Source organism: Choloepus didactylus, chromosome 17 (genome assembly GCF_015220235.1).
Source record: "Choloepus didactylus isolate mChoDid1 chromosome 17, mChoDid1.pri, whole genome shotgun sequence".
Classification (NCBI taxonomy): domain Eukaryota; kingdom Metazoa; phylum Chordata; class Mammalia; order Pilosa; family Megalonychidae; genus Choloepus; species Choloepus didactylus.
Window position 1 is genome coordinate 74,521,494 of NC_051323.1, and position 15,477 is coordinate 74,536,970.

At 38.8% G+C, this 15,477-nt stretch overlaps 1 protein-coding gene across 2 annotated transcripts in view; it reads left to right on the forward strand.

Moving 5' to 3' along the window:
- Positions 1-15,477, forward strand: part of TMEM131 (transmembrane protein 131) — a 210,113-nt gene that overhangs the window by 50,163 nt on the left and 144,473 nt on the right. The gene's annotated exons all lie outside the window — the stretch shown is intronic.

Consider the following 15,477-nt stretch of genomic DNA (forward strand, 5'->3'; position numbering starts at 1 on the left):
ACAATGCTACCTCAGAGGTATTTATTACTTATTTATAACTAAATGCATGACAAATAATTCTGTAAAAGATTTGCTGTAGTTTATAATAAAGGCAGGAAAGTAAAAATTAAAATCTGATCAAAACAACAGAGAAAACAATTTTCCTAAGGACCTGAAATACGATTCCTACTTGCTTTTTAGCATTTTGGCATAAATTTGTATTTAAATTTCTGTCACTAAGTTAAAGAAAGAAAGAAAAAAAATGTGGCAGATTTTAAGGTTCTTTTCCTCTGACAATGAACTAGATAAGGGTTCTGGAAGACAAATGTTTTCTCTGGTACTAATTTTAAAATAAGTTTATCGTATCTTTCACGTAAGTGGTGTTGAGTGATGTGGCAGTCGGGCCTCGTGGCACTTGGAGAAGAAAGTCTTTGTATAGCTTCGTATATACGAAAACCTGATAAAACGCAAGATAATATAATGATCTACAATTTTATAAACCCTTGCTAGAAAAGGATCTTAATCTCTTGTTATCTAGTGCTTTAATCTGTTTAAATAAGAACTTGGAGAACCTACTGGAATTAATGTTTTAAATATTTTCCTTTAGTTGGTTGTGTTTGTTGATCTTTCCATTTTAGTGTGGCATCTAGATGGCAGATTCAGGACTGAATTTCTGGAGAATGCCCAAATTGTAGTGATTCTCTATTGATTTATGGAAAGTCCATATCCAAAGTTCTAGAGCATGATTTGTGCTTTTTGCTTGGAGAGGCTGTTAATACGTATCTTAATGGACTTGGCTCTGGGAGAGCTTGTGGGCTGTTGTGTGATTTGCTTGTATCATACTCTTCGGATCTTAAATTCTTGGATAAGAGCTTGGTTAGATCTCAGAGTTCTATGGCAAAGGTAGTTTGGGTCTGGAAAAATATTGAGGGTAGGTGCTACCACTTGGTTACCTCAGCCATAAAAAAACCTCATTAAGACTCCTTCAGAGTATCTAATATATTGAGATGCCGTATATATTATGTGCCACCAAAGTAGCTGAGTATGTGACCATTTATATATATATATATAATATTATTCATTTTAATATTAATGTTTCTTAGGAACAACATTTATGATTTTGGCATAATGTGATTTTTTCTGACTATAATTTCCCAGTAGGTTCAATTATTTCTTAAACAGCTCCTATTTTTTTTATGGTATGATTAGAACAGAAGAATGTATGTATAGCATTACTATGGCAGAATATATATCAGGTTCCTCCATAGTTAAATTATTTAGATTGAAGCTAAGGAAGAAGAGAATCAAAGCAGCAGCCATACTTTATATTACTTAAAATGAAGTACTGCCTGAGACCGTGCCTTCCCAGATTCTGGAATTCATGTTACAGTCATAGTAATTGTTTAATCCTCAAAATGGATTTACAGTAAATAAGTAAAAATTCCCAAAATTCATGTAGTAAGTTAGCTAGAAAAATTGGGCTCTCAAAACTAAACAGTAAAAAAGTAAACAATCCACTTAAGACATAGACAAAACACATAGACAGACATTTCATTGCAGAGGATAAATACAAATGGCCAATAAGCACATGAAAAGATGTTCAACACCATTAGTCATTAGAGATATGCAAATGAAAAATTAAAACCACAATGAGATGTCACTATATACTTATCAGAATGGCTAAAATAAAAAATTATGGTCCTAAAATTCCTGCAGGGATGCAGGAGAACCTGGATCACTCATATGTTGCTGATGGGAAGGTAGTAGAATATAGCCACTCTGGACAACAGTTTGGCAATTCTTATAAAACTAAACATGTGATTATCATATAATCAGTTGCAGCAATTGCACTCTTAGGCATTTATCTCAAAGAAATGGAAACTTATGTTTACAAAGAAACCTGTAAACAAATGCTCATAGTTGCTATTGTAAATGGAATTTTTTTCTTGATTTCCTCCTCAGATTGCTCATTATTAGTGTATAGAAACACCACTGATTTTTGTGTGTTCTTGTATTCTCCCCCTTTGCTGAACTCATTTATTAGCTCTAGTAGCTTTGTTGTAGATTTTTCGGGATTTTCTATATATGGGTGTGCCAGTTTGAATGTATTGTGTCCCCCAAGCGCCATTATCTTCGATGTAGTCTTGTGGGGCAGACGTTTTGGTGCTGATTAGATTTGCTTGGAATGTGCCCCACCCAGCTGTGGGTGATGACTCTGATGAGACATTCCCATGGAGGCATGGCCCCACCCATTCAGGGTGGGCCTTGATCAGTGGAGCCATATAAATGAGCTGACTCAAAGAGAAGGAACTCAGTGCAGCTGTGAGTGACGTTTTGAAGAGGAGCAAGCTTGCTAGAGAGGAACGTCCTGGGAGAAAGCCATTTTGAAACCAGAACTTTGGAGCAGATGCCAGCCACGTGCCTTCCCAGCTAACAGAGGTTTTGTGGACGCCATTGGCCATCCTCCAGTGAAGGTACCTGATTACTGATGTGTTACCTGGGACACTTTATGGCCTTAAGACTGTAACTGTGTAGCCAAATAAACCCCCTTTTTATAAAAGCCAATCCATCTCTGGTGTTCTGCATTCTGCAGCATTAGCAAACTAGAACAATGGGATCATGTCATCTGCAAATATTAAAGTTTTACTTCTTCCTTTCCAGTTTGGACGCCTTTTATTTCTTTTCCTTGCCTTACTGCTCTAGCTAGAACTCTTAGCACCATGTTGAATAACAGTGGTGACAGCGAGCTTCCTTGTCTTCTTCCAGACCTTAGAGGGAAAGCTTTTACTCTTTCACCACTGAGTACAATGTTAACTGGGTTTTTCATGTATGCCCTTTATCATGCCAAGGAAGTGTTTTTATCAGGAAAGGATGCTGGATTTTGCCAAGTGCCCTTTCTGCATCAATCTTGATGATCATGTGGTTTTTCCCCTTTGATTTGTGGATGTGGTGTATTACGTTAATTGATTTTCTTGAACCATGCTTGCAGACTTGGGATAAAGCCCACTTTATCATGGTGTATAATTCTTTTAATGTGCTGTTGGATTCAGTTTCTATGTATTTTGTTGAGGATTTTTGGATCTATATTCATTAGAGAAATTGATCTGTAATGTTCTTTTATCATAGTATCTTTATCTGGCTTTGGTGTTAGGGTGATGTCGGACCTCATAGAATGAGTTAGGTAGTATTCCCTCCTCTTCAATTTTTTGAAAGCATTTGAGCAGGCTTGCTATTAATTCTTCTTGAATGTTTGGTAGAATTCACCTGGGATTTTCTTTATTGGGAGGTTTTTTTTTGTTGTTTGTTTGGTTTTTTTTGCAGATGGAGGACTCATTTATTTACATCAAGAGCAAATGAGCCAAAAAAAAAAAAAAAAACCCACGAAAAGTACAAAACCTCCGCACAAAATGATAGCAGGTGCTTTCTTTGGACAAATACATGTACATGTGAAAAAACAGAAACATGGTTAGAAGGATTCTCAGGAAGCTGAAGAGTGGTCACCTCTGGGCAGAGGGGAGGAAAGGACTGGAATTGAGGTTGGTGCAGAGGAACTTTAGCCTTATCCATAGTGTTTTAATTTTTTATGAGAATTAGTTCCATAATTAAAAATTAACATCTCAGTACATTTAGGTCTTTCTTGTAGTTGCCCCAAACTACCTGTTTTAAACTGCAAGCTGCTTCTTGGGGAGTGTCCTTGTCCTCAGTCTATTGTGGAGACTCCTAACACATGCAGAACACCTTACATACTAGGTGCTTTTCCTGTATGAGCTCATTAGTCATCAGCCAACCTTGGGTGCCTGTGGCGTGACTTTGGAGCCTTTGATCTAGCTCCTCTTGGCTCATCCTTTGTTTTTTAGAGTTTTTTGATGACTGATTCAATCTCTTGTACTTGGTTTGTAGAAGTCTTCTGTTTCTTCTAGCGTCAGTGTTAACTGTTCATGAGTTTCTAGGAATTTGCCCATTTCATCTAAGCTGTCTAGTTTGTTGGCATACAGTTGTTCATAGAATCCTCTTATGATCCTTTTTATTTATTATTTTTAGCTCTTTTTTCTTTTTTAATGTAGGCATTTAGGTCTATACATTTCCCTCCCAGAACTGCCTTTGTTGCATCCCATAAGTTTTGATACGTTGTATTCTTGTTTTCATTCTTCTTGAGATATTTGCTGATTTTTCTTGCCATTTCTTTGACCTACTTGTTACTGGTTTCCATCTTCAGTCCATTATGGTCAGAGAAAGTGCTTTGTATTATTTCAGTCTTTTTAAATGTATTGAGGCTTGTTTTGTGACTCAAGGTGGTCTATCCTTGAGAATGATCCATGAGCACTTGAGAAGAATATATATCCTGCTGTTTTGGGGTGTAGTGTTCTCATATATGTCTGTTAGGTCTAGTTCATTTATCATATTATTCAAGTTCTCAGTTTCATTATTGATCTTCTGTCTAGATGTTCTATTGATGGAAGGGATATATTGAAGTCTCCAACTATTATTATAAGGATGTCTATTTCTCCCTTCAGTTTTTCCAGTGTTTGCCTCAGGTATTTTGGGGCACCATAGTTAGGTGCCTAAGTATTTATGATTATTATTTTTTCTTGGTGGGTTGCCCCTTCTATTAATTTATAGTGTCTTTCTTTGTCTCTTATAACAGTTTTCCATTTAAAGTCTGTTTTGTCCAATACTAGTATAGCTACCCCAACTCTTTTTTAGTTATTGTTTGCATGGAATATCTTTTTTCAGCTTTTCACTTTGAACCTATTCCTATCCTTGGCTTTAAGGTGAGTCTTTTGTAGACAGCATATAGATAGATCGTAGTTTTTTTAATCCATTCTGCTAATCTATGTCTTTTGGTTGGGGAGTTTAATTCATTAATATTCATTGATATTGCTGTATAGGCAGTACTTTTTCAACCATTTTATCCTTTGGTTTTTATATGTATGTGCTGCTTTGGAGCTGTTATGTATCCCCCAAAAAGGCCATGTTCTTTTAATCCATTCTTGTAGATGCAGACCTGTTGTGGGTAGGACCTTTTGATTAGGTTGTTTCAATTGAGATGTGACCCAGCCCATTCAAGATGGATCTTAATCCTTTACTGGAGTCCTTTATGAGAGGATAATAGGCAGAGACATTTGGGGAGAACTTAGAGAGAGAAATACCCAGAGGAGCAAGAAGGACCCACAGGAGCTGAGAAAGAGCAAACCATTGAAACCGGAACCCAGGAGAGAAGGACCAGCAGACATTGCCATGTGCCTTTCCATGTGACAGAGGAACCCTGAGTGTCAGCAGCCTTTCTTCAGAGACGGTATCCTCTTGTTGATGCCTTAATTTGGACATTTTCTTGGCCTTAGAATTATAACTTGTGAAATAAATCCCCATTGTTAAAAGCCAACCCATTTAAACTGAAACAAAGTCATATCTTATTTTGTCTCCATTTTTTACCCTCTTAGTTACCCTTACTGATGATCCTCATTTATACACTTTCCTCCAAACCTTTCTCTCCTGTTTTTTCCTTTCAACTTGCAGAACTCCATTTAGTATTTCTTGTAGGGTATGTCTCTTGTTTATGAACGCTCTCATTTTTCTGTTTATCTGTGAATATTTTAAACTGTTACCTCATTTTTGAAGGACAGTTTTGCTGGATAAAGAATTTTGGGCTGGCAGTTTTTCTCTTTCAGTACCTGTGCCAGTTTGGATATATTATGTTCCCCAAGAAAAAGTCATGATCTTTTGATCCAGTATCCTGGGGTATTGGGATTGGGTTGTTTCCATGGAGATGTGACCCACCCAACTGTGAGTGACACCTTTGATTGGGGTGTGACCTCTGACTGAATGTTTCCATGGAGGTGTGGCCCTGCCCGTTTAGTGTGGGCCTTGATTAGTTCACTGGGGTCTTATAAAAGCTCACAAATAGAAGGACCTCAGAGCTGCAGCTGAGACAGACATTTTGAAGACAGCTGTTGGAAGCTGATGCAGACATTTTGGAGAATGCCACTTTGAAATGCAACCTGGGAGCGAGCAGATGCCAGCCACATGCCTTCCCAGCTAACAGAGGTTTTCGGGATGCCAACGGCTTTTCTCCAGTGAAGGTATCTTGTTGTTGATGCCTTACCTTGGACACTTTATGGCCTTAAGACTGTAACTGTGTAACCAAATAACCCCCCTTTATAAAAGCCAGTCCATTTCTGGTGTTTTGCGTAACGGCAGCATCAGCAAACTGGAACAGTACCTTAAATATATCATATCATTGCCCTTCTTGTCTCCGTGGTTTCTGATAAGAAATTGGCACTTAGCCTTATTGCCTTTCCCTTGTATGTAATGAATCACTTTTCTCTTGCTGATGAAGCTATGTTAATAGTAGTACTGTATTTACAAAGCCAGTTCCTGAGCTCTTGAAGTTGGGCAGTCACTAAGCTAATGAGTACACACATTACTTGGTTAAAAGTCACCAAATCTGATATTCCTTGAAGCAGCCTTTGTGTCCAGGAATTGATATAAGCAAACGTTTTGAGAGCATGTTCCTTTCTGAGCTGCAGTCTGTCATTGCCTTCTATATCTGATATTTCATTTAACACCCCCACCAGGTCTGCGCAGTTCTCTCACATTGTCTGGCCACCGCCCCCTCCGCCACATTTCCCTCTACCCCCTCCCCCGCATTTTCTTTATCTTTTCTTTGGCTGATGGACACTTGGGTTGGATCCATCTTTTGGCACTTGTGAAAATGCTGCCATGAACGTCACTGTGCAAATATCTGTTCTAGCCCCTGCTTTTAAGTCTTTCAGGTAAATACCTAATAGTGGGGTTGCTGGTTCCTGTGGCAGTGCTGTACTTAGCTTTTTGTGGCACCACCAGACTATCTTGTTACTTTGGAGTTCCCCTGTTTATAGGAGTTTAACTGACCCCTCTGCTTCCCAGGAGACGGAGTCCCTTCTCCCAGGTGTTTGAAACTGGTGGGCCTCTGTCCCAGACTGTCTGCCTCTATAGCTTTTTACATTCCTTTCATTGTCTCACACTGCTTTTGCCTGGAGTGTGAATTCTGGAAAGAGGGGCACCCCGGAGAGGACTTTCCCAAGTTGGTCTTCACAGCCAACACAGGGCCCAGGTACCCATGAAGGGGGGCACAGACGAACTCCAAAGTGTCCTGGGGAGGGGATCAGGAAGGGTGCCAAAGTCTTCTCCTACAGCTCCCCAAAGCTGGGCTTTCCTGGCCTGCCCAGCAAATGCAGCCCTTCAGCTAACTGTTCCCTGCAGCCCTGAGGAAGCACTGCGTCTAAATCTCTACTGCTTCCCCCCTTGTCTGGGGAAGGTCGAGAGAGTGGCTGCCACTGCCTTCGTCCAGGGTGGGTTGAAACGATAGCTGCCTTCAGAGCCAGGACCCAGCGATCCAGATTCACGAATCAAAAGCCATGATCAGCAGTTGGCCGTGCCCAGCCCTTCTTGGGGATGGGATTTTTGTCCTTTTGTGTCGGCAGCAGCCAGCTAGGGACTGGACCTGTGGTGGCTGCCGCAAGAGTAGGGATGGGTGCCAGTAGCTGCCATGCGGAAAGAGCAACTTGCAGTTGTTTACTGTAGTTTATCAACCTTTTCCTCCCGCTCTTCCTTGGATGCTGAACAGGGTTCTTGTGGCCTCTGGGGTTTCAGAATAGTTTCAGACAGTTCCTGTCAGTTTTAATAGTTTTTTTGGTGGAAGGACTGAGTCCTGGAGCTCCCTACTTCACCATCTTCCCCGGGAGTCCCTTTATAACATTTTTGAAATGACAGAATTTTAGAAATGAAGAACAAGTAGTTTGTGCCAGGACTTGGGAAGATGAGGGGAGAGATGGTTGTGGTTATAAAATGGCAACACAAAGGATCCCCGCGATGGAACTGTTCTGCATCTTAACTGTGGTGAATACACAGTCCTACACAAGTGAGACAGTTGTTTAGAACTATACACACACACATACATGAGTACAAGTACAGCCAGGAAATCTGAACAAGATAGGTAGATTGTATCACAGTCGATATCCTGGCTTTGATAATCACTCCACAGTTTTGCATAAGGTTACCATTGGGGGAAACTGGGTAAAATGTACCTCTCCATGTTCTTTCTCACAAATGCATGTGAATCTACAACTATCTTAATAAAAATTGCCCCTGAAGTATGCACACACATGGACAAACATAGGAAACAAAACAATTAAAAAGAAAAGTCAGGAATAACCCCTTGTTTGGTTAAAAATTTCTGTAAGTACTTCACGGATACCCATTTTCAGTGATGAGATTATTTGCAGAGACCCTTTTGGGAAGGGCAGGTGGATCGATGAGCGGCAAGGTCACATCTTGAGCTTTTCTTAATTGAAAGCAGCTCTCATCTTCTGCCCCTACTCCAACCCTTGAGCAAGCATGTCATTTTATGTCCGAAGGCGACAAAAGAAGCATAGTCTGGTCACCTGCAAGGAAACTTAGCTTCTCTTCAAGCATAGCCCTGGGGATAGCCACGAAGTATGTGACACTCTCCAGACAGTGCTGCCCCTACATTGTCCAATGTCCCCTTGGGGTGGGGGAGATTACCCGAGTAAGAACCACTGGCTTCTAGGGATATAATTATCATCTGTGTTACTTTTGTGATAAGAGAATCTAATAATTGTTATTCTAGAACATGTCTCAGATACATGTTTTTGCAGAGGTTGTTCTTGGATGGAAAGAGTAGCCCATTGTCCTTCCATATAACCCTATTTAGGTGGAAGTACTTGCTGAGAGAGGCTGTGCTTGGTGGGTCTGAAATCCGGAGCCTATCGGCGAGCTAGGTGAAGTGGGAGCCCTTAAGAGAACTGTTTTAGTCAGCGCTCTCTAGGGGAACAGAACCAATAGGAGATATCTGCAAATATGAGATTTTATAAAAGTGTGTCACGCAACCGTGGGGATGCACAAGTCCAAATTCCATAGGGCAGGCCATGAGCTGGCAACTCTGAAGAAGGCTGACTGGCTACAGAATTGAAAGTTCTCTCTTCTCCCTTAAAAGTCTTCAACTGATTGGGTCCAGCTGATTGGATTCTCTCATTGTGTAATATACTCCCTTAGTTGATCATAGATGTAATTGGCCACAGATACAGTCAGTTGACTGATGATTTAATAAACCAGTTTTCTGGTTTATTAACCAGCCATGAAATGTCCTTGCAATAACAGGCCAGTGCTTGCTTGACTAGACAAACAAATGGGCACCATCATCTGGCTGAGTTGACACATGAAGCTAACCATCACAAGAATAGAAGCCTGGTGTCTGAATTGTGGGTGGGAAGGAGGCTGTGCTTGTCTAGTCTAGATAAATATAGTAATTACCAACTTTAAAACATTGTAGGTATGTCTTTTATTTAATAGAAGGTCTGAAAGTATGTGGCGTGGGCATTTCCTAGGGCCCTGAGTACCCCTGATAGGTTTTTTGTCTCTGGGCATAAATTCGTGACGTTCAAGGATCCCTGCCAAGTTGGATGGTGAAATAGGAAGTCTCATTGTCTTCCAAGGATTGCTCCATTGTCTAGTGAGGTTGATCATCTTTTTAATGTGATTATTGCCTATTTTTTCTATAGTGAGTTGCCTGTTCTTGCCCCTTTCCTACATTTTAATCACAATATTCTTTTCCCCAGTATTTTTTTTTCTTCTGTTTTGCTATTGATTTGTAAGCATTTTTACATATCAGAATTTTATAGGAGGGTTATTAATATTGTAACCCTTATTTGCTTTCTTCTTTACTGGTGTTTGCATTTATCCTACCTGTTTTTGCTCATTCATCAACTTTTGATATTTCTGCATCATTTTGTATTAGGCATTTATACTGTACAGTTTGATTTTAGTTTTTTGACACAATCTTTTTGTCTTTTTTAAATAAATAAGCTTATTTCAATCTTACAATACATGTCTTTAATTTCCATCTTAATGTTTTCTAATCTTTATGCTTTCTTTTATTTTCTCTCCCTTGATATAGGGGCTCAATTTTCAGAGTACCTTTTAGATAATGTTTAAACCTTTATATCAGAAAAAAATAGTGTCTTTTGTGATTGTTCCCTTTCTCTCAACACTTAGAGGCATTGTTGGTATATTCTGAGATTTTTTTTTCCTGTTTATTATAGTTAAATGATTATTTTAATATTCTGTGGCTTATAATTAAGGAACAACATTTACTGTCTGCCTTTTTAACCTTAGTTTCCACAGTTCCTCTACAATGAACGTCTCTTTACCTTTCACAAGACAGCATCCTCATTTGAGATCCTTCCTCGTCATCATCGAGGAAAACAGATCTCCTCGGCTAAATTGGTCTTCATAGTGATGCCTCCCCCCCCCCACCACCAAGAGGGTATACATGAGTGATCAATTTCCTCACTCCCCTTTTTGTTGTCTTCACATGGAAACCACAGGTTGGCACACTCTAGAACTCTTACACCCTTTATTGAGGTACAATTAACATACAGTAAACTGCACATGGGTACAGTGTACAGTCTGACCACTTTGACATACTTATACGACTGTAGTACCATCCCCAGTCAAGATAATGAATCTGTTCTATTGCCCCCAAAAGTTTACTTATGACTCTAATCCCTCCACCCCCACTCTGTCTCCCAGCAACTACTGATCTGCTTTCTGTCACTATCAGTTAGTTTGCATTTTAAAACATTTCATATGAATGTAATTATACAGAATGAACTTTTATTTGGTTTGTCTTCTTTCACTCAGCATGATTGAGATTCATCCATGTTGCATGTATCAGTAGTTTATTTTTTGTTGCTGAGGAGTATTCCATTGTATGGATATATTGCAAGTTGTGTATCGATTTATTTGTTGATGGACATTTGGATTGTTTCTAGTTTTGATCTATTACAAATACAGTTAACTTTCATTTCCTTGGGTGAATATCTAGGAGTGGAGTGGCTAGGTCATACGGCAGGTGTATGTTTAACTTTTTGGGAACTTGCTGAGCTTTATCTAAAATGATTATTCCGTTTTACATTCCCACTGGCCATTGTTCCACATCCTTATCACCACTAGGTGTGGTCGCTTGCTTTTCCCTAAGACTGATACTGAGCATCTTCTCATGTGCTTGGTTGACATTTGTGTAATTGCTCTTTTTTTAAACTTGGGTGCTTTGTTACTATTCCGTATTGAAGATTATTTCTATATTTAAGATAAAAGTCTTTCATCAGATATATGATTTGCAAATGTTTTCTCTCATTTTGTGGTTTGCCCTCATAACAGTGTTTTGTTGAGGATAGGTTTTTCATTTTTATGAAGTCCAGTCTATCAGTTTTTTTCTTTTATGCCTGGTGCTTTTTTGTTCTGATTTTGAAATTTTTGTTTGTATCAGTGTTGCAAGGATAATTTCCTATTGTTTTCTTATGTAAGCTTTATAATTTTTATGATTTATCTAAAAATCTGTGGGCATGGTATGAATTAAGTTAAAGGTTAATTTTCCCTTTACATGCATATGTTTATTCAGTTGTTCCAGCACCATTTGTTGTAAAGAAGTTTGTTTCTTACTGAATTTTGTTGGTGCCTTTGTTGAAAATCAAGTTACTGTATATGCAGGTCTGCCTCTGGACTTTGTTCTGCTCCATTACCCTGTTTGTTTTTATGCCAGCACCAGACTGTCTTGATTGCTGTAGCTTTGTAATAGTCCAAGTCTTCCAACTTCTTTTTTTTAAAATTAAGTTGCTTTGGCTGGTCTAGGTCCTTTGAATTTCCATATGAATTTTAGAATCAGCTTATCAGTTTCTATAAAAAAGGCCTGCTAGGATTTTGACTGGGATTGCTTTGAATCTGTCTGTAGATCCCTTTGGGGAGAATTGACATGTTAACAATCTTAGGTCTTCTAATCCATGAATGCCATATACCTCTCCATTTATTTAGGTCTTTAATTTCTGTCTGCATTGTTTTGTGATTTTCAGTATTCAGGTCTTACACTTCTTTTGTCAGATTTATCCCTAAGTATTTCATATTTTGGATGCTGTTGTAAATGTATTTTCATTTCCATTTTGACTGTCATGTTATATAGAAATTCAAATGATTTATGTATATTGATCCGGTATCCTGCAACCTTGCTAAATCTGAGTATTAATTCTAGTAGCGCTTCTGTAGGTTCTGTAGGATATTCTATGTAGAAGATCATGTAATATGCAAATAAAGACAGTTTTACTTCTTTCTTTTCCAAACTGGGTGCCTTTTAATTTCTTTTCTTGCCTTACTGTAGTGGCTATGCCTTTCAGTAAATATTAAATGTTAAAAAAAGAAATGGTGAGAGCAGACATCAATGACTTGTTCCTAATCATAGGAGGAAAGCATTCATAAGTATGATGTAAGCTGTAGGTTTTTTTAAAGCAGATGCCCTTTATCAGGTGAAGAAGTTCCCTACTCGTCCCAGTGTGCTGAGTTTTTGTCATGAATAGATGTGGATTTTTTAAATACTTTTTCTACGTCAATTGAGAAAAATTCATATTGTTTGTTATTCTGTTAATTTGGTGACTACCATTGATTGAACATTTTAGTTTGTGTTTTTCAAGGAATTTGTCTTTTTCATCTAAGTTGGGAAATATATTGGGTTTAAAGTTGTTCCCTTACTATCCTTTTAATATTTGTAGGATCTGTATGATAACCTATCTCATTCTTGTTATTGGTGATTTGTGTTTTTTCTTGATTTCCTTTCTTTTGGTCACTCTTGCTAAGTGCGTATCAATTTTATTAAATTTTTCAAAGAACCTACCTTTGGCTTTGTTAGTTTTCTTTATTTCCTGTTTCCCATTTCATTAATTTCTGCCTTTATGTTTATTTTTTCCTTTATTTTCCTTTGGGTTTAACTTGTCCTTTACTTTCTAGCATTTGGTTAATATGACACTTAAGTCTCTTTTAATCTATAGACTACCTCTTTCTTTCTTCCACTGCAATTTATTTCTTTCAGTTAATGTTTTCCAGAATATTCTACAGTCTTTAGTTTTCAAGATATTCTTTTGAGCAGAAAAATCACTTCAAAAGTATGTTATTCTGCTGCCTTGAGGCAAGACAGTTTCAAAGCATTCCAGAAAATCTACGGTTGAGTTTATTCTTACAAGGTGTATTTTCCATGTAATTTTCTTTGAAATCCAAATTTTTATTAATTAAAAACACCTCAGCTTGCTTAAGTTTAAACTTCACTTGTGTACTTGTTCATTAACAGATTTTCAGTTAAACAGTCACTTAATGGTTGGGAGTGGTTGCACTAGACAGACAGTCCCAGATTTCAGCATCCAGATCTCAGCTCTATTATCTACCACCTACCAGTTATGTGACCTTAGATGCACTCTACATTTCTCAGAGCTTCAAGTTCTTCAAAATACTGTGGACCTAAAAGGGGTATAGCTTCTCTATTAGCTGCTTTTAACAATGATAAGGCTAATTAATTATTTTACAAATTTTATTATATGGTATGGCTAGGAAAATGAGGTCCTAGAAAGAAGAAATACTTGAGCGGCGCATGGAAAGTCATAGAGCCTGCTACTTTATGTTAGTTTAAGTAGCTGCCTTTTTCAGAGATGAGAAAAAGTACTTATTTTACTGTATTAGACAATTCTCAATATAATGCTTTATCCAGTTTTATTTGCATTATGATAATGCGTGAATTTCTAATAGTGTGGGGAATATGTATCATATTTATTACTGAGGATAGGATTGTTAGAATTTCTTTTGCATGATATTTCTCCTAAAATCTAGTATAGTAGGTCTCAACGGGGGTGATTTTGTCCCTCAGAGGACATTTGACAATGTCTAGGGACATTCTTGGTTGTCCCAGGAGGGAGGGGATACTATGGACATCTTTGAGTAGAGGCCAAGAGTGCAGCTAGAATGCAGCCACGCACGGGACGGCCCTCCGCACCAGACGCCTCTGGCTGCAGAGTCAGAGATCCGGCTCTAGTACTTTGCCTAATTAAGTAATGTCACGGAGACATTCGTAGTTTAGTTATTTTCTTTAAATTCTTCTTTGGGTAGTTGAATTGGAAAATTATTTCACTGAGAAGATAGCTCCTTTTTCTTCACTATCCTAGGACAGAGAGCAGCCACTTCCTTAGTGGTTCCAGGAGAAATCCTGGAGTAGTGACTCTTGGCCAAGATGAGTGTGGCTGGAGCCCTGAGCCCATCTCACTGGCTGGAGCACGAGGGCTGCACGGAGACTAGTCCTGTGTTTCTTCCGAAGCACCTGGGCTGGCCACGGGAGGAGAAGTGATGCCCCTCCGTGCAGGGGACACTTGCACCGCCGTGCTGTGCAGACCGTGACGGGATGGTATCTGGTTATGGTTTCCACGGTACCGCGAGCAGGTGGCTTAAAACAACAGAAGTCTGTGGTCTCACAATTCTGGAGGCCAGACGTCCAAAACCGAGGTGTCCGGGGCCACGCGCCCTCTGAAGCCTATGGGGGAGACTCTTCCTGGCCCTCCGGGCTGCTGGTGCGCGCTGGCGGTGCTGGAGGTCCTCGCTCTTCTCTGCGCCAGCCCGGCCCGGCCTGGCCTCTGTCCGCGCATGCGCGCCACCCCCGCCTCCGCCCCGCGTCTCTTCCTCTAAGGGCGCGGGTCCTGGGGGTTCGGGAGCTGCTCTCTCCCAGCGTGGCTTCGTCTTTGCGCATCCCACCCGTAGCGATCCTCTTTCTGGGGGTTAGGATGTCAGCATAGCTTTTCGAGGGGCACATTTCAACCGGTAACATCGAGATATAAAGGGAGGTTTTGTTTAGGATTTTTAAAATGTAAAAAAATAACTCAATAGCCTTCATAATTGTCTAAGGTCTGACTACTTTTGCTGCTGTGTTTATATTTTGTAAAATTTAAAAAAATTAAACTTTTTCTCTTTTTAAAACATTTTTAACACCTAACATTTTATACAGTTGATCCTGAATCTTTATTCCAGTAAAACCACATATTTATTATTATTGTTGTTGTTGTTGTTGTTGTTATTATTATTATTATTATGATTATGATGATGTTAGCTCCTGGCTCACTGTCAGGGACAACCGCAAAGGGGAATTTGGAGCTCCGTTGCCTAAAACCACACAATATTTACTTTTTTCCTGTCCCTTTGCTTTTATTCTCTCTACCTGAATGTTTTTTATCTTACTTTGTAAAAACCATGCCTCTTTTCCTTAAGGATTTCATAGGAGTTTACTACTTTATCATACAAAAACCTACCCTAGTCACTACCATGAATAATTTAGATCTAATACAAAAGCCTATCTAAAGAAGCACCAACCAGTAATGTCATTTTTAGAAGAAAAAGTTTTTGTCATTTTATTAAGTAACATTTTTAAAATCTGTCTTTTCTTTGGTGTATTTGGATCATTCATCTTTAAAGTGTTATTGATGTAGTTGGATTAATATCTACTGTATTGGTAACTTTTGCATTCATTGCATTTCTTTTTTTTTTCTCTTCTTCTGCCTTCTCTGGTTTTACTTGTGCATTTTATATGATTCCATTTTATCTTCTCTCTCAGCATATAAATCATGCTGCTTTTAAAGTTTT